Source organism: Aquarana catesbeiana, linkage group LG04 (assembly GCF_042186555.1).
Source record: "Aquarana catesbeiana isolate 2022-GZ linkage group LG04, ASM4218655v1, whole genome shotgun sequence".
In the NCBI taxonomy this organism is placed as follows: Eukaryota; Metazoa; Chordata; class Amphibia; order Anura; family Ranidae; genus Aquarana; species Aquarana catesbeiana.
In genome coordinates, this window is record NC_133327.1 from 223,485,962 (window position 1) to 223,503,205 (window position 17,244).

At 45.2% G+C, this 17,244-nt stretch overlaps 1 protein-coding gene across 1 annotated transcript in view; it reads left to right on the forward strand.

Annotated features, from left to right (window-relative positions):
- Positions 1 to 735: 735 nt before the first annotated feature.
- The window catches only part of ECT2 (epithelial cell transforming 2), a gene marked incomplete in the record, with an annotated part of 142,069 nt that continues 125,560 nt past the window's right edge, over positions 736 to 17,244 (forward strand). Inside the window, 1 exon segment of the mRNA XM_073626234.1 lies at positions 736 to 940.

Here is a 17,244-nt window from a genome sequence, read left to right on the forward strand (position 1 = left end):
ATACCACCAAAAGAAAGCTCTATTTGTGGGAAAAAAAGGACACCAATTTTGTTTGGGTACAACGTCGCATGACCGCACAATTGTCAGTTAAAGTGACACAGTGCGGAATCACAAAAAAAAAATGGCCTGGTCATTAAGGAGGCAAATCTTTCCAGAGCTGAAGTGGTTAAAGTGTTTTTTTTTTTCAAATAAATTATGTTTGCAAAACCGTTGTGCAAATACCGTGTGACATAAAAAAGTGCAATGATCACCATTTTATTCCTTAGGGTGTCTGCTAATATATATATATATATATATATATATATATAAAGTTTGGGGGTTATAAGTCTTTTTCTAGCAAATAATACTAAGTTAAACTTTGCATTTGCTATACAATTATATAAATCAGACCAAAATGAGGAGTAAGAGGGCCTTTGTTCCGAATGAAGGACAGTTGGGAGCTCAGTTGTACTATCCCTGGCACTGACTAGACGGTGAGCACGGTGCACACTAGCTGCACCCCACCTGCTAGACACACAGCAGACAGCAGGCCATAACACCGCTGGCCAATCACTAGCTTCTTTCTTCTCTACGTCAATCCATGTCTGAAGCCTGCTCTGTAGTTCGTATTATTTCATATCATCCAATCGTTTAAAAGTAAGTCCACCAATCAGCATCCGAATGACGTTACCTCGACACAGCATTTTTAACCAATCCTCGGACAGATAACATTTATCAAGAAGCGATTCGGCCAATGACAGAGGCTCTGACATGTGCCCTGGTTTTGTCCAATCACAGCCGCTCTTAAGGTTTGGCTGGAGATTTCGAATATGGTTGATGGCCGCTGTGTGCGGAAAGTGCAGTGTATAGACTTGTATTGTCTGGCCGCCCTGTAGCCTGGGGGAGTGCAGTCCTGGAAGAGCCGCCCGTCCTACTGCTGCCGCTGCGGACCGTCCACACGGTAATTGTGTTTTGTGCTCTGAGGTCTCATCGAGGTGTCACTGCGGACACAGACATGGGGGAGGCGCACCCGGCGCCCGCGGCCATTGTATTATTAGCAATCCCAGAAGACAGAGACCTGCCGTATGTGAGGGCACACCTGTCTGTGGGGGGAGGGGATGGCAGATGGCTGGTTTACATTTAACCTGGCCATAGGAACACTTAGTACTCCCATCTCATCATCTGCTTGCTGTGGTGTTAGGGACAGAACCCAGGTGATCGCCAGTTTGTATCCGTGCGCGGGTCGCCAGTTTGTATCCGTGCGCGGGTCGCCAGTTTGTATCCGTGCGCGGGTCGCCAGTTTGTATCCGTGCGCGGGTCGCCAGTTTGTATCCGTGCGCGGGTCGCCAGTTTGTATCCGTGCGCGGGTCGCCAGTTTGTATCCGTGCGCGGGTCGCCAGTTTGTATCCGTGCGCGGGTCGCCAGTTTGTATCCGTGCGCGGGTCGCCAGTTTGTATCCGTGCGCGGGCCGCCAGTTTGTATCCGTGCGCGGGCCGCCAGTTTGTATCCGTGCGCGGTTCAGAGCTTCCTTTCCTATCAGCAGCTACAAATACCACAGCTGCTAACTTTTAATATTAGGACACTTACCTGTCCTGGAATCCAGCATTGTCGCCACCCCAGTATATTTTTCAATCAGCCCTTGGGTGCTGCCACCGCCATTCCTTATAAGGGAAACCAGCAGTGAAGCCTTGCAGCATCACAGCTGGTTCCCTACTGCACATGTGCGAAGCACGCTGCACTTTGTGACTGGCTTGGTGGCGGATGAAGGAGGGGGGGTCGAACTTCTGGGAGAACTCGCCATGGTGGGGATGGGTACCTGTCAAAAACAGGTACTCTCTCCCCCCGAAAGGTGCCAAATGCGGCAGCGGGGGGGGGGAAGCAAACAAGCGGCACTTCCCCTTTTAGGTGGAGCTCCACTTTAAAGCTGAACTTTAGCCACAACAACTTTATAAAAATAGTGTTCTTTAGCAAGGAACATACATTCCACATTAATAATTATACTATTATTATACAGGATTTATATAGTGCCAACAGTTTACGTAGCGCTTTACAACTTGAGGGTAGACAGTACAAATACACTTTAATACAGTAGGAATCAGAGGGCCCTGCTCCTTAGCGCTTACAATCTGAGACCAAAATAGTGTGTGTGCAGTAAATTGCCTCCAGTTTTGCTCCTGTTTCTTCTTGCTGGGAGCTGCCATTTTGCTGAAGCCCAGAGCCCCTGAACAGCAATAATTCATAGAGGAATTAAACCCATTGAACTAACGGTTTCAAAAAAGTTACGTTCCTGGAGTGAAATGTCACATTTGCTTGTGTTCTGAGCCAAACTGTCAAACTAACAAATGGCTGGTGTCATACCTGAGCACATGTGCAGCACCATGGCAGAAGAAACAGAAGCAGTTTCCTTAGCTGTAAAGGATGGGAGGGTTTAATTCCACTTTAAGGCTGTCAGTAGATCGGCCTTTAACCACTTCAGCCCCGGAAGAACTTGCCACCTTCCTGACCAGGCCCTTTTTTGCGATACGGCACTGTTGCTTTACCTGACAATTGCACAGTCGTGTGATCATGTACTCAAAATTGACTTAAGTATAAACATTGTAACAATTTGTCAATGGAATAGACTTTGTGTGTAAGTGAAAAAAGTTTAACCACTTAAACACTAAACCTTTTTCTGACATTTGGTTTCAAGTTAAAATCATTTTTTTTATTTTTGGCTAGAAAATTACTTAGAACCCCCAAATGTTATATATATAATTTTTTTTTTTTAGTAGACACCCTAGAGCAGTGATGGCGAACCTTGGCACTCCAGATGTTTTGGAACTACATTTCCCATGATGCTCAACTACACTGCAGAGTGAATAAGCATCATGGGAATTGTAGTTCCAAAACATCTGGGGTGCCAAGGTTCGCCATCACTGCCCTAGAGAATAAAATGGTGGTTGTTGTAATATTTTGTCACACTGTGTTTGTGCAGCGGTCTTTCAAATGCATTTAAAAAAAAAAAAATTACTTTACTGTTTTTTTTTTTTTTTTTTTTTTTTATTAAAGTTAGCCCATTTTTTTTTTTTTTTTTTTTTTTTTTTTTTTTTTTTGTATGATGTGAAAGATTTTATGTCACTAGAATCGTGATCTTTTTATGCTAAGCAAAAAAATTGTCATTCTCATTTTGGCCAGAATCGTGCAGCTCTAGACAACAGTATCATTAGCAGTAATCAGCATGGATTCATGAAGAATCGTTCTTGTCAAACCATACTACTAACTATCTATTAACCTTCTATGAGGAGGTGAGTTGCCATCTAGATAAAGGAAGGCCCATAGACGTGGTGTATCTGGATTTTGCAAAGGCATTTGATACAGTTCCCCATAAACGTTTACTGTACAAAGTAAGGTCTGTCGGCATGAACCAAAGGGTGAGTACATGGATTGAAAACTGGCTACAGGGGCGAGTTCAGAGGGTAGTGATAAATGGGGAGTACTCGGATTGGGACAGTGTGTAAGTGGAGTCCCCCAGGGTTCTGTCCTGGGACCAATCCTATTTAATACATAAACGACCTGGAGGATGGAATAAACAGCTCAATCTCTGTCTTTGCAGATGATACTAAGCTAAACAGGGCAATCATTTCTCTGCAGGATGTGGAAACCTTGCAAGATTTGAACAAATTAATGGGGTGGGCAACTACATGGCAAATGAGGTTTAATGTAGAAAAATGTGAAATAATGCATTTGGGTGGCAAAAATATGAATGGAATCTACTCAGTGGGGGGGGGGAGAACCTCTGGGGGAATCTAGGATGGAAAAGGACCTGGGGGTCCTAGTAGATGATAGGCTCGGCAGTGGCATGCAATACCAAGCTGCTGCAAGCAAAGCAAACAAAGGGAATTAACTCCAGAGATAAAACGCTAATTCTCCCACTCTACAAGACTCTGGTCCAGCTGCACCTGGACTATGCCGTCCAGTTCTGGTCACCAGTCCTCAGGAAGGATGTGCTGGAACTGGAGAGAGTCCAGAGAAGGGCAACAAAGCTAATAAAGGGTCTGGAGGATTTTAGTTTGAGGAAAGGTTGCAAGCATTAAACTTATTCTTTCTGGAGAAGAGATGCTTGAGGGGTGATGTGATTTCAATGTACAAATACCGTACTGGTGACCCAACAATAGGGTTAAACTTTTCCTCGAAGGGGAATTTAAAGACACGCGACCATTCACTAAAATTAGAAGGGAAGAGGTTTAACCTTAAACGACGTAGATGGTTCTTTACTGTAAGAGCGGTAAGGATGTGGAATTCCCTTCCACAGGCTGTGGTTTCAGCGGGGAGCATCGATAGTTTTTTAAATTATTAGATAAGCACCTGAACAACCACAACATACAAGGATATACAATGTAATACTGACATAAAAGCACACACACAGGTTGGACTTATATATTTTTTTTTTTTTTCAACCTCACCTGCTATGTAACTATCAGTCCAGGCACTTGGCAAATCCAGACTTCCAGAGTCGGGATGACGCGGTGCTTTCACTGGTCTTGGTGATGTCAGCAGAGAGCAGACTTCCAACTGCTCTGTGACCCATAGGAGAAGCCCAGCCGAATCCGCTCAGGCTGGACTTCTTTTTAACCACTTGAGCCCCGGACCATTATGCTGCCTAAGGACCAGAGGTCTTTTTCCAATTTGGCACTGCGTCGCTTTAACTGCTAATTGCGCGGTCATGCAATGCTGTACCCAAACGAAATTTGCGTCCTTTTCTTCCCACAAATAGAGCTTTCTTTTGATGGTATTTGATCACCTCTGCGGTTTTTATTTTTTGCGCTATAAACGGAAAAAGACCGAAAATTTTGAAAAAAATGATATTTTCTACTTTTTGTTATAAAAAAAATCCAATAAACTAAATTTTAGTCATACATTTAGGCCAAAATGTATTCGGCCACATGTCTTTGGTAAAAAAAATGTCAATAAGCGTATATTTATTGGTTTGCGCAAAAGTTATAGCGTCTACAAACTAGGGTACATTTTCTGTAATATACACAGCTTTTAGTTTATGACTGCCTATGTCATTTCTTGAGGTGCTAAAATGGCAGGGCAGTACAAAACCCCCCAAATGATCCCATTTTGGAAAGTAGACACCCCAAGGAAATTGCTGAGAGGCATGTTGAACCCATTGAATACCGTATTTATCGGCCTATAACACGCACTTTTTTCCCCTGAAAATCAGGGGAAAATCGTGGGTGCGTGTTATAGGCTGATCCCCGCCGATTTCTGTGTCATCGGAGCGATCGCGGCAATTGCCGCGGTCGCCGCCGACATACACAGCCGTGGGTAGATTCAAAAATGGCGCCGAGACTGCAGGGAGCCGAGATACACATACTCGAGTGTTCTCGGCTTTTTCCGGCGCCGCCGTCACGCCCAGTCCCGCCCCTGGACCTGTGTTATGTCCATCATAGGGCGGGACTGGGCGTGACTGTGAGCGGCGCCGAAAAAAGCCGAGAACACTCGGGTATGTGTATCTCGGCTCTTGTCGGATCCGAGATACACATACCCGAGTGTTCTCGGCTTTTTTCGGCGCCGCTCACAGTCACGCCCAGTCCCGCCCTATGATGGACATAACACAGGTCCAGGGGCGGGACTGGGCGTGACGGCGGCGCCGGAAAAAGCCGAGAACACTCGAGTATGTGTATCTCGGCTCCCTGCAGTCTCGGCGCCATTTTTTGAATCTACACCGAGTGCACAAAGCTGCACTGACATGGCTGGACTGGGGCAGACCTGCACTAACGAGGCTGCACTGGGGCAAGGCTGCACTGGGGCAAGGCTGCACTGACAAAGCTGCACTGACACTGAAAAGGCTGCAGATGGACAGATAAGGCTGCATTGATGGGCATTTTAATGTAATTTTTTTTTCCTTAAACTTCCCTCCTAAAAATTTTTTTTCCTTAAAATTCTCTCCTAAACTTGGGGTGCGTGTTATACGCCGGCCCGTGTTAGACGCCGATAAATACGGTATTTATTTTTTTTGTCCCAAGTGATTGAATAATGACAAAAAAAAAAAAAAATATTTACAAAAAGTTGTCACTAAATGATATATTGCTCACACAGGCCATGGGCCTATGTGGAATTGCACCCCAAAATACATTCAGCTGCTTCTCCTGAGTACGGGGATACCACATGTGTGGGACTTTTTGGGAGCCTAGCCGCGTACGGGCCCAGGTGGCACAAAACCCCCCAAAATGACCCCATTTTGGAAAGCAGACACCCCAAGCTATTTGCTGAGAGGCATGGTGAGTATTTTGCAGCTCTCGTTTGTTTTTGAAAATGAAGAAAGACAAGAAAAAACATTTTTTTTTTTTTTTTCTTTTTTTCAATTTTCAAAAGTTTGTGACAAAAAGTGAGGTCTGCAAAATACTCACTATACCACTCAGCAAATAGCTTGGGGTGTCTACTTTCCAAAATGGGTTCATTTGGGGGGGGGGGGTTTTGTGCCACCTGGGCATTCCATGGCCTCCGAAACTGTGATAGGCAGTGAAGAGTGAAATCAAAAATTCACGCCCTTAGAAAGCCTGAAGGCGGTGCTTGGTTTTCGGGGTCCCGTACGCGGCTAGGCTCCCAAAAAGTCTCACACATGTGGTATCCCCGTACTCAGGAGAAGCAGCAGAATGTATTTTGGGGTGTAATTTCACATATTTCCATGGCATGTTTGAGCAATATATCATTTAGTGACAACTTTGTGCAAAAAAAAAAAAAAATTTGTCTCTTTCCCGCAACGTGTCGCAATATAAAATATTCCATGGACTCGACATGCCTCTCAGCAAATAGCTTGGGGTGTCTACTTTCCAAAATTGGGTCATTTGGGCGGTTTTGAACTGTCCTGGCATTTTATGCACAACATTTAGAAGCTTATGTCACACATCACCCACTCTTCTAACCACTTGAAGACAAAGCCCTTTCTGACACTTATTGTTTACATGAAAAAGTTTTTTTTTTTTTTGCAAAAAAATTACTTTGAACCCCCAAACATTATATATTTTTTTAAAGCAAATGCCCTACAGATTAAAATGGTGGGTGTTTAATTTTTTTTTTTCACACAGTATTTGCGCAGCGATTTTTCAAACGCATTTTTTGGGGAAAAAACACACTTTTTTAAATTTTAATGCACTAAAACACACTATATTGCCCAAATGTTTGATGAAATAAAAAAGATGATCTTAGGCCGAGTACATGGATACCAAACATGACATGCTTTAAAATTGCACACAAACGTGCAGTGGCAACAAAATTAATACATTTTTAAAAGCCTTTAAAAGCCTTTACAGGTTACCACTTTAGATTTACAGAGGAGGTCTACTGCAAAAATTACTGCCCTCGATCTGACCTTCGCGGTGATACCTCACATGCATGGTGCAATTGCTGTTTACGTTTGACGACAGACCGCCGCTTGCGTTCGCCTTAGCGCGAGAGCAGGGGGCGACAGGGGTGCTTTTTTTTTTTTTTTTTTTTTTTTTTTTTTTTTTCTTTATTATTTTTTTGCTTTTTTATCTTATTTTTAAACTGTTCCTTTCATATTTTTTTTTTTTTAAATCATTTTTATTGTTATCTCGGGGAATGTAAATATCCCCTATGATAGCAATAGGTAGTGACAGGTACTCTTTTTTGAAAAAATTGGGGTCTATTAGACCCTAGATCTCTCCTCTGCCCTCAAAGCATCTGACCACACCAAGATCGGTGTGATAAAATGCTTCCCCAATTTCCCAATGGCGCTATTTACATCCGGCGAAATCTAAGTCAAGAAATGCTCGTAGCTTCCGGTTTCTTAGGCCATAGAGATGTTTGGAGCCACTCTGGTCTCTGATCAGCTCTATGGTCAGCTGGCTGAATCACCGGCTGCATTCTCAGGTTCCCTGTTGAGACAGGAGAGCCAGAGAAAAACACGGAAGACGGTGGGGGGGGGGGCATTCCCTCCCACGGCTTGTAAAAGCAGTCTAGAGGCTAATTAGCCGCTAGGATTGCTTTTACATGAAAGCTGACCGCTGGCTGAAAAGAATGATACCAAGATGATACCTAAACCTGCAGGCATCATTCTGGTATAACCACTCAAAGTCGTGAATGGCGTACCTGAAGACAAAAAAATGGTTAACAATAAAGCACAGTAAACGGTAAAGTATAAAAAATTGCATACCTGAAAAGCAAACATGATAAAACATAATAACAAACATTGCAGAATAGAATACAGTAAAAAAGAGCAGAACAATAGAGAGAGAGAATAGAGAGAGAGAACAATAAAACGACAACTATTTTTTTTTATTTTATATATATATATTTTTTTGACACTTTTTTTGTAACTAACTTTTGTAACTGTAACCGGTTCCAGGTTCGGGTCTCTCAAAATGCGATGGCATCTTGGGAGACCCTGTGAAAGTGTGCCTAGTCTGTGCAATGCTGTACCCTACGCTAATACTCAACTAGTGAATGGTAGCGTTCAAAACATTCACCAATGCAAAGACCAGGATTGTCAGGACAGGAGGGACAATAATAGCGGGTGTCACGCCTATATACGTGATTGCTGCAGACACAACATCTTTTTTGGGGGGGTTCGTTGGGTAGGGGTACTCGGGAGGACATAAAAATGCCTCTCATGCAGCCGACTGCATTTGGTTGGGGATGTGAATGGGGGAAGTACGGGCGCTGCAGAAGTAGTGAGTTCCCAATTAGAATTGGCGAATGCAGCAGGAAGGGCATTATGGGCACGACGGGCCTGTGTTTGTCTTTTTGCTGGCAGCGGGACACTACTTGTGCTTGCCACCTCACCAGCTTGAACTGCACTTATGGGACTCGCCACGTCACCAAGTGTTACTGCAGTGCTGGTTTGACTACGACCGGGGTGTACTACGCCGCTGGTGCTTGCCAGTTCAATAAAAAGCTGCCAAAAAAACTGTTAGTGATCGCAGGGATCAGGCCTGACTCTGCGAACGCTGCAGTTATGCGTTTAGAGTTTTGTAAGGGACAGTGATCGATCGATACTGCACTTGGGTGGGCTGGGCTGGGCCAGGCGGAGGGGCAAAATGCAGGTGCTAGCAGGTATCTGGGCTGATCCCGCTAACACTGCGTTTTTGGGAACCCTAAACTGCTGGGGACGCTAGTATAGATCTGATCGGATCAGATATTGATCCGTTCAGATACTGTACCACTAAGGGAGGTGTATGGTGCGTGCGTGGGTGTTAGCGCTACTGGCGCTAACCTGACGCTGCCTGGGGCTGGTGCTTGCCAGTTCACCAAAATGCTACCAAAAAAACTGTTAGCGATCGCAGGGATCAGGCCTGACTCTGCGAACGCTGCAGTTATGCGTTTAGAGTTTTGTAAGGGACAGTGATCGATCGATACTGCACTTGGGTGGGCTGGGCGGAGGGGCAAAACACAGGTGCTAGCGGGTATCTGGGCTGATCCCGCTAACACTGCGTTTTTGGGAACCCTAAACTGCTGGGGACGCTAGTATAGATCTGATCAGATATTGATCCGTACAGATACTATACCACTAAGGGAGGCGCATGCTGCGTGCGTGGGTGTTAGCGGTACTGGCGCTAATCTGACGCTGCCTGGGGCGACGCATATCACCGCCGGGCGATTAGGGGGCTAAACCTTTATTCAGTAATAAACGGCGGGTGCCCTGACACTATAAAAAATAAACGAACTAACCAGCGTCAACCGTAACGGTGATCAGTGGTGAAAGGGTTAACTAGGGGGCAATCAAGGGGTTAAAACATTTATTAGATAGTATATGGGGGTCCCTGTCGCTATAAAAGGCTGACGGCGAACCTAAATATTTACCTCACTAACTAGCGTCACCAGCGACACTAATACAGCGATCAGAAAAATGATCGCTTAGCGACACTGGTGACAAGGGGTGATCAAGGGGTTAAAACTTTATTATGGGGGGGCTAGGGGGGTACCCTAGACCTACAGGGGGGTAACAGTAACTGTGCTAACACTGTAACTGTCACAAACTGACACCATGCAGTAATCAGGAAAAAAAAAAAAAAAAAAAAACCTGCTTGGTGTCAGTTTGTGACAGGGGGGGGATCGGGGGGGGGATCAGGGTGTTTTGTATGCCTGGCATGTTCTACTGTGTGTTTTGTGCACTCACATTGATGTCTTCTCCCCTCGGCGCTGGAACGGAAACTACCGAGCCGAGGGGAGATGACATCATTTCCTTTGCTGCTGTTTAGCATACAGCAGCAAAGGAATGTTCCCATTGGCCGGCGGCGATCGCGAGGGGGGGGCCACGAACGTATGGCCTCCCCCTCCACTCCGATCGCCGGGGAACAAAACGGGACCACCTCGGGCACCGGGGGGGGGGGTCCGATCGGACCCCCCACCCGCGGGAGGCAAATCACGTACATGTACGTGATTTTGCCTGGCCGTGCCGCCTTGCCGACGTACATCGGCGTGAGGCGGTCCTTAAGTGGTTAAGGAAAGGTTAGATTCTGAATCGTCCTGTTAGGTTTTCTTTTGTCATCGTTGTCCCATTGGAGAGTTTCCTCTTCACTTCCTGCCCCATAGCCTAAACAGGAAATGAGAGGAAATCCCTGCAAAGTGAGGAAATCTCTAGCTGTCACCAGAACTAGTGCACCCCATTGGAAGATTTCACCTCTATTCCTGATCTGGGGCACCCCAAAATTTGGGATTTTTTTTTCATTGTCGGTGATAGTAGTCCAGATTTGCGCTTTCCAGCCAATTGGCCAAGCTGCGATGACATCACTCAGTGTGCTGTCAGTTTAGAGCGCAGTGCGCATGCGTCAGTGACGTCACTGCCTTCAAGTGTAAGTGTAAATATCCTAAACGCCACAAGTGTAGGAAATATTCTTTGTACCTACAGTTAAGACTTGTTAAAGTCTTACCTGTAGATACAAGTTTAAAAAAGCAGAGTTTACTAACAATTTAAAGCAGTCGTAAACACCACTTGGACATTTTTACCTACAGGTAAGCTTATAATGGGGCTTACCTATAGGTACAAGGAATATCTCCAAAACTTGCACCAGCTTGGAAATATGCACAATTTCCTCAGCCGGTGATGTCACCGTTGTGTGCGCACTGTGCTCTGAATTGAGAGTACACTAAATGTGCCATTAATCCAGAGCGCTGTGCTGTGATCATGACTCCTGGGTGTATGTGTGGGCATGAGGTCATCGCGGCTCGGCCATTCAAACAACCGGAACCCACAAACTCGGAAGGAAGACCAGGTGAAGATGGAAGCCCTGTCAGGAGGGATACCTTGTATGGGTATCTGTCATAATGTGCTAGTGTTTGGTGCATATTAGCACCTTGAGCCATTTACTTGTAGGAGGGCCTTTTTTTTTTTAAGACTTCACTACTGCACTTAAAGTGGAGTCCCCCCCTCCCCGCCTCCTCCAAAAAATAAGTCAGCAGCTACAAATACTGTAGCTGCTGACTTTTACTATTGGGTTTCATGTACTCTGCTGCTGGTAAACGGATGTTTAGGCCTAATGCACATGACACTTTTTTCAACTGCCCCTGAACCCATTCAATGTTATCCTATGTGTCCATGTACACAGTCTCGTTTTTAGGCAGTTGCGTTTTAACCTTGTTTTTCCAGAAACAAAAAATGGGTTCAGACGCAAAAGTTTTCCACATTTCAGATGCTAAACGCCGGTACTGCGTTTTAGCCGCGTTTGCTTTAAGTGTTTTTAAAGGAACATTTTACGACCCGAATTTGGGGCCCTATATCTCAAGGCCACTTGGTGCTAGGAACCCCAAATTTGGTGTGCAAACACAGTGGAACTAGCACTACAACATATCCAAATTTAGGGTTTCATTCTCTGCTGCAGAAAAGTGCTTGACATTTTGTGACCCGAATTTTGAGCCCCATATCTCTGGGCCACTTGGTGCTAGGAACCCCAAAGTTGGTGTGCTAACACAGTTCAACTAAAACTATAACCTATCTAGATTTGGGGTTCCTAGCACCAAGTGGCCTTGAGATATGGGTCCCCAAATTTGGGTCACAAAAAGTCATTCTCTGCTGCAAAAGTGCTTGACATTTTGCAACCCGACTTTGGGGCCCCGTATCTCGGGGCCACTTGGTACTAGGAACTCGAGATACCCTTCTCATTCTTTGTCATTCTTTGCTCTGCAGACTCTTCTAGACGCAAACGCGGCTAAACGTTTTTAAACGCTGGTTTCAGCTTTTGAAAACATGTGTTCAGCAGAGTTTTCACCAGCGTCTCGTGTGCATGAGGCCTTAGGAGCAGTTGGGTGTGTGTGTTTTTTTTTTTTTTTTTTTTTTTTAGCTGCCCCTGAACTCTCCTCTGTTATCTTATCTGTACATGTACACAGGGTCATTTATAGTCCTTTCTAGGCAGTTGAGTTTAGAAGAATTTTTTGGAAAGCAAAGAAATGCATTCAGGACGGATGTTCATAGGCATTTAAAATGCCAAATGCTAAAGCTGCATGATTCTGGCAAAAATGAGAATCACAATTTTTTTTTGCTTACAGTAAAAAGATCACGATTCTCTTTCATATTATACCAAAAAATGGGCTAACTTTACCGGTTAGATTTTTTTTTTTTTTTTAATTCATTAAAGTAATTTTTTCCAAAAAAATTACATTTGAAAGACCGCTGCGCAAATACAGTGTGACATAAAATATTGCAACAACCACCATTTTATTCTCTAGGGTGTCTTCTAAAAAAATATAGATGTTTGGGGGTTCTAAGTTAATTTTCTAGCAAAAAAAAAAAAAAAAAAGATTTTAACTTGAAACCAACAAATGTCAGAAAAAGGTTTAGAACTTTTTTCACTTGCACACAGTCTATTCCATTGACAAATTGATACAATGTTTATACTTAGTTCAACTGATAAAGAATGTTTTGTTTCTTGGCAAACTGCCTGTTTTTTTTCTCCTCCTTTCTTTTGATGGCTGTGGATTCGGAAGAGCAGAGAGAATTCTTTGCATAGAAAGAATTGTGAAACACTTTAGTCAAGATCGCGATAACGATTCTTGACGATTAATCACGATAACGATTCTTGACGATTAATTGTGCAGCTCTACCAAATGCCTATAACAGCTTGTAAACACGTTTAGCCGCGTTTCATTTACAGACGTTTTTAATTTTTGACTATTTGGAAAAAAAAAGCTTCTAAACCTAAATGTGGCAAAACAGGCGTTTTTAATTGTTGTGTACTATCTGTCAAGTTACATTGTTCAGGGGAGGTTGTAAAACGCCCTGTGTACATTGAGCCTTAGGGCACTTGCCTGTCTTGGCATCCAGCAGATTCTTGAATCGGCTCTGGGGTGCTGGCACTGTCATCTCGCCCCTCCAGTCTGAGTTCTGGAATAAAAGGGAGATGAAGCCTCCATCACTCAAGATGTAATATCCCACCCCCATTGTGTTTAGCTGGTTAGTGGGCATGGAGGAGGGAGATTTAATTTACCACTGTGTATACACCCACATGTGTGACTCTATAGTAACATGGGCTGCTCGGATGTGATGGCGAGGAAATGCTCAGCATAGAAAAACACTGAAATCTGAGCATGTGCGCTAGCTGCCAACACTGCTCTGCAAAATCCCTAACTGCAGTGGGGACATGGACAAGAGGGGGACACGGAACAGCAGGCTCAACCAGGTGGTTTGCAAAATAAAGAAAACTAATCACTTAAGCACTGAGTATAAACAACATGTAATACATTGACCGTTTTTAATTATGTAGTTTTACTGACCCTTTAATGCAAGGAATGCAATAAGATAAAATGTTTAGGCTTTAAAACCATTTTCTAATGATGGCCATAGTCTTCAACATGAGAACTTTAGGATTAAAAACAGAGTTCAACCACATCTCCAGACCTACTCCAATATTTTATCATCATGCAGAATGTCTGCTATCAGTGTTATACTGGGAGTCTTATGCCCTGTACACACAATAGGATTTTCTGATGGAAAATGTGTGATAGGACCTTGTTGTCGGGAATTCCGACCTTGTGTAGGCTCCATCACACATTTTCCATAGGAATTTCCGACACACAAAGTTTGAGAGCTTGCTATAAAATTTTCCGACAACAAAATCCGTTTGTGTGTACACAAATCCGATGCACAAAGTGCCACGCATGCTCAGAATAAATTAACGAAAGCTATTGGCTACTGCCCCTTTTATAGTCCCGACGTACGTGTTTTACATTACCGTGTTCAGAACGATCGGATTTTCCGACAACTTTGTGTGACCGTGTGTATGCAAGACAAGTTTGAGCCAACATCTGTCGGAAAAAATTCGTGAATTTTGTTGTCGGAATGTCCGATCAATGACTGACCGTGTGTACGGGGCATTAGGGTTAGGCTGGCCATAGATGGGCAGAAAAAGTGTCTGTCTTAGGCCTGGTTCACACCTCTGCAGGTTGCAGTTTGCATAATCCAGGTGCAAACTTTCGTTTTTCAATACACGTTTTTGATCCATTGAAGTCTGTGGAGCCAAAAACCAGAAAAAAGTCCCTGGCCTCTTCCATAAAGTGCATAGATGTGAATCACATCCATAGGAAGCCATGTTAAATGGACTAGTGTGTTTCTGCAAATCTGAAAACACTAAAAAATGCATAGGAGTGAACCAGGCCTTAGTACAAGGACCTATTTCTGTCTGTTGTGGCATGGACAACATTGAGTTGGATTTGCTTTTCTATTGATTTGTATAGAACAGTGGTCTCCAAACTGCTGCCCTTTGCTTGCCTTTATCTGGCCCTTGGGGCACTATCCCTCCCACTGATATAAGACACTATTCTGCTATCTGACACCAACAGTGGAGCACCAATTCTCCCACTGACACCACTAATGGGGCACTATTCCTCCTAATACCAGATGTTTACTCCCACTGATGCCAGGAATATTTTCACCGAGCTGGCCAAAGTCAGGCCCTCCAAAATTCTGAAGGACAATAAACTGGCCCTTTGTTTAGAAAGTTTGGAGACCCCTGGTATAGAGGAAAGCAGTTCTGATGCAAATGTCCATGTACCCAAACCCTACCTCCTTGACACTTCTCAGAAAAGGGAAGGATGGCTCCATTTATAAAATCTGACATAACAAGCACCTTTTCTCAAGTCGTCTTCCAGGACGGCACCCTGAGAGATGACTGGTCCACCTGACAGGAAACACAATCAATCAAGAGGTTAAAGGCCCCCCGCCCCTCCCGATGCTCCTCAGTTTTTGATTGTGTTTCCCCACAGCGAAACCGTTTGTTATTTTTCTGTTGACCTAAAAGCCTGGGGCTGGTGGTCTCCCCCTGGGAGCCGGACCAAATGCCTGGGAAGCCTCTGGGTCCGGCCGGATGGTTCTCATCCTTCCTGGGGGGTTTCCCAATCCATGTCTCGGGGGAGGGCAGCAGAACCGTGCTAATGGAAGAGCCCCCCCGAGTGCTGAAGAACCCTGGGTGCGGTGGTGTACCCAGAACTTCAGGGGCCAAATTTCCTGTTGCCCTTCCTTACCTGTGCGGTGGCCGCGCAGTTGCAGGAGTTGGTGGTTTTCCTTCTACTGGCTACAAGACCACAGGAGGTGAGTCTGGGACCCGTTCTGGGGTCTGGCCAGGGCTGCCGTTCATCCGCCTGTCCGCCAACCGTTCACGGGAGGTCGCGCGGCAAGAAGCTCCACATGGAGAGCTTTTCTTCCAGGGACCTTTCTGAGTGTAGCTCAGCACCATTTTCCTGAAGATCAGGAAATGACATCACTTCCTCCTCTAAGAGGAGGGAGTGGGAAGGGCTGCAGCAGGAAGTGACCTCAGGTCCAGTATCACTTCCTGTCTTCGGCAAGATGGCGGTGGCAAGTTGCAGCCAGCATATAGAGGATATAAAAAGCCACAGGGAACAGGCGCCCATGTCTCCTCTGCGTTCCTGTATGCAGCACCTCCAGGGAGAGATTGGAAGTAGCATGGAACATGAGAAGGAGAGACCGGCAGGGTCTGCGGCCATGGAAGAGACCACAGGGGGTGAGTCTGACCGGCCTTCGGAGGTTTAGAGGGGGAGGGTACCCCAACTCTTCTCCTCTGACTCTCACAGTGTATGCCTGTGTGTTTTTTTCAGGGGATGACGCTATTGCCCGTGAGGTTGCCAGTCGTCCTGTGAAATCCTCCACCCGCTCCAAACGATGTGGGAACTGTAATGACAGGCTACCCCCAGAACATCCAAAGCCCTTCTGTTTTAAATGCATACAGAAGTTGACAGGGAAGGAGACATCTCAGATAATGAAGGAATTTCTTACTGTGCAAACTGAGATGCTGTCCACCTTAAAGTCTTTTCAGGCCACCCTTAAGCCTAGGGATTCAGAGGCTCACTCTAGTAAGGATGCCTCTTCCCAGGAGAGCTCCACCTCCTCTAGAAGGTATCGTGCAGAGGTACTGAAGTATCCACTCCCCCACGATTCAGAGGAAGAGTGTGATTTAGAAGTTCCTAATCAGGAGTTTTCTGATGAAGGGGTGGTGGACAGCCAAGAGGAGGATGGGAGGGAGGAATCCAGGTCTAGCAGACATATATTTTCTGCCGACGACATTAGAGATCTTCTGAAAGCTATTTATGCCTCAGAAGGGATTCAGGAGCCTGCTGCACAGGTGTCCGCTCAGGATAGGATGTATAGAGGCTTGATTAAACCTCAGGCCAGGGTCCTTCCGGTACATTCCGCCCTTAAAGAAGTCATCTTAGGGGAATGGAGAGAACCAGAAAGAAGGCTTCTGAAATATAAAACCTGGAAGCACAGATGCCCCTTCTCTGAGGAGAATGAGGAAAAGTTTTTCAAAACTCCTAGACTAGACGCCTCCTTAGCACAGGTCTCTAAGCAGTCGGATCTTTCCTTTGAAGATACCGGTAACTTAAAGGATCAAATGGATCGCAGGGCTGAAACCATTTTACGCAGAGCCTGGGAAGCTAACGCTGCGGCTATGAGCCCCGCATTGGCCTCAGCTTGCATTGCAAGGAATGCCGACACGTGGGTCTGTAAATTAATGGACCACGTATCCCGAACCTCAAAATCTAAGGAGGTCCTGGATTCTCTGGAGGTCATAGGGAATGCTGTCGCATATTTAGCAGATGCTGCGGTTGAAACAGTGCGTACAACCGCTAAGACAGGTGCCTTACTAAACTCAGCCAGGCGAGCCCTCTGGGTTAAAACCTGGGATGGGGATAGCTCATCCAAGACCCATCTATGTGGTCTCCCTTTTGAAGGGACGCTCCTTTTTGGTGCTGGCCTAGATCAGGCTCTAGCTAGATCTACCGAGAGGGGGAAAAAATTTCCTACCAAACCTA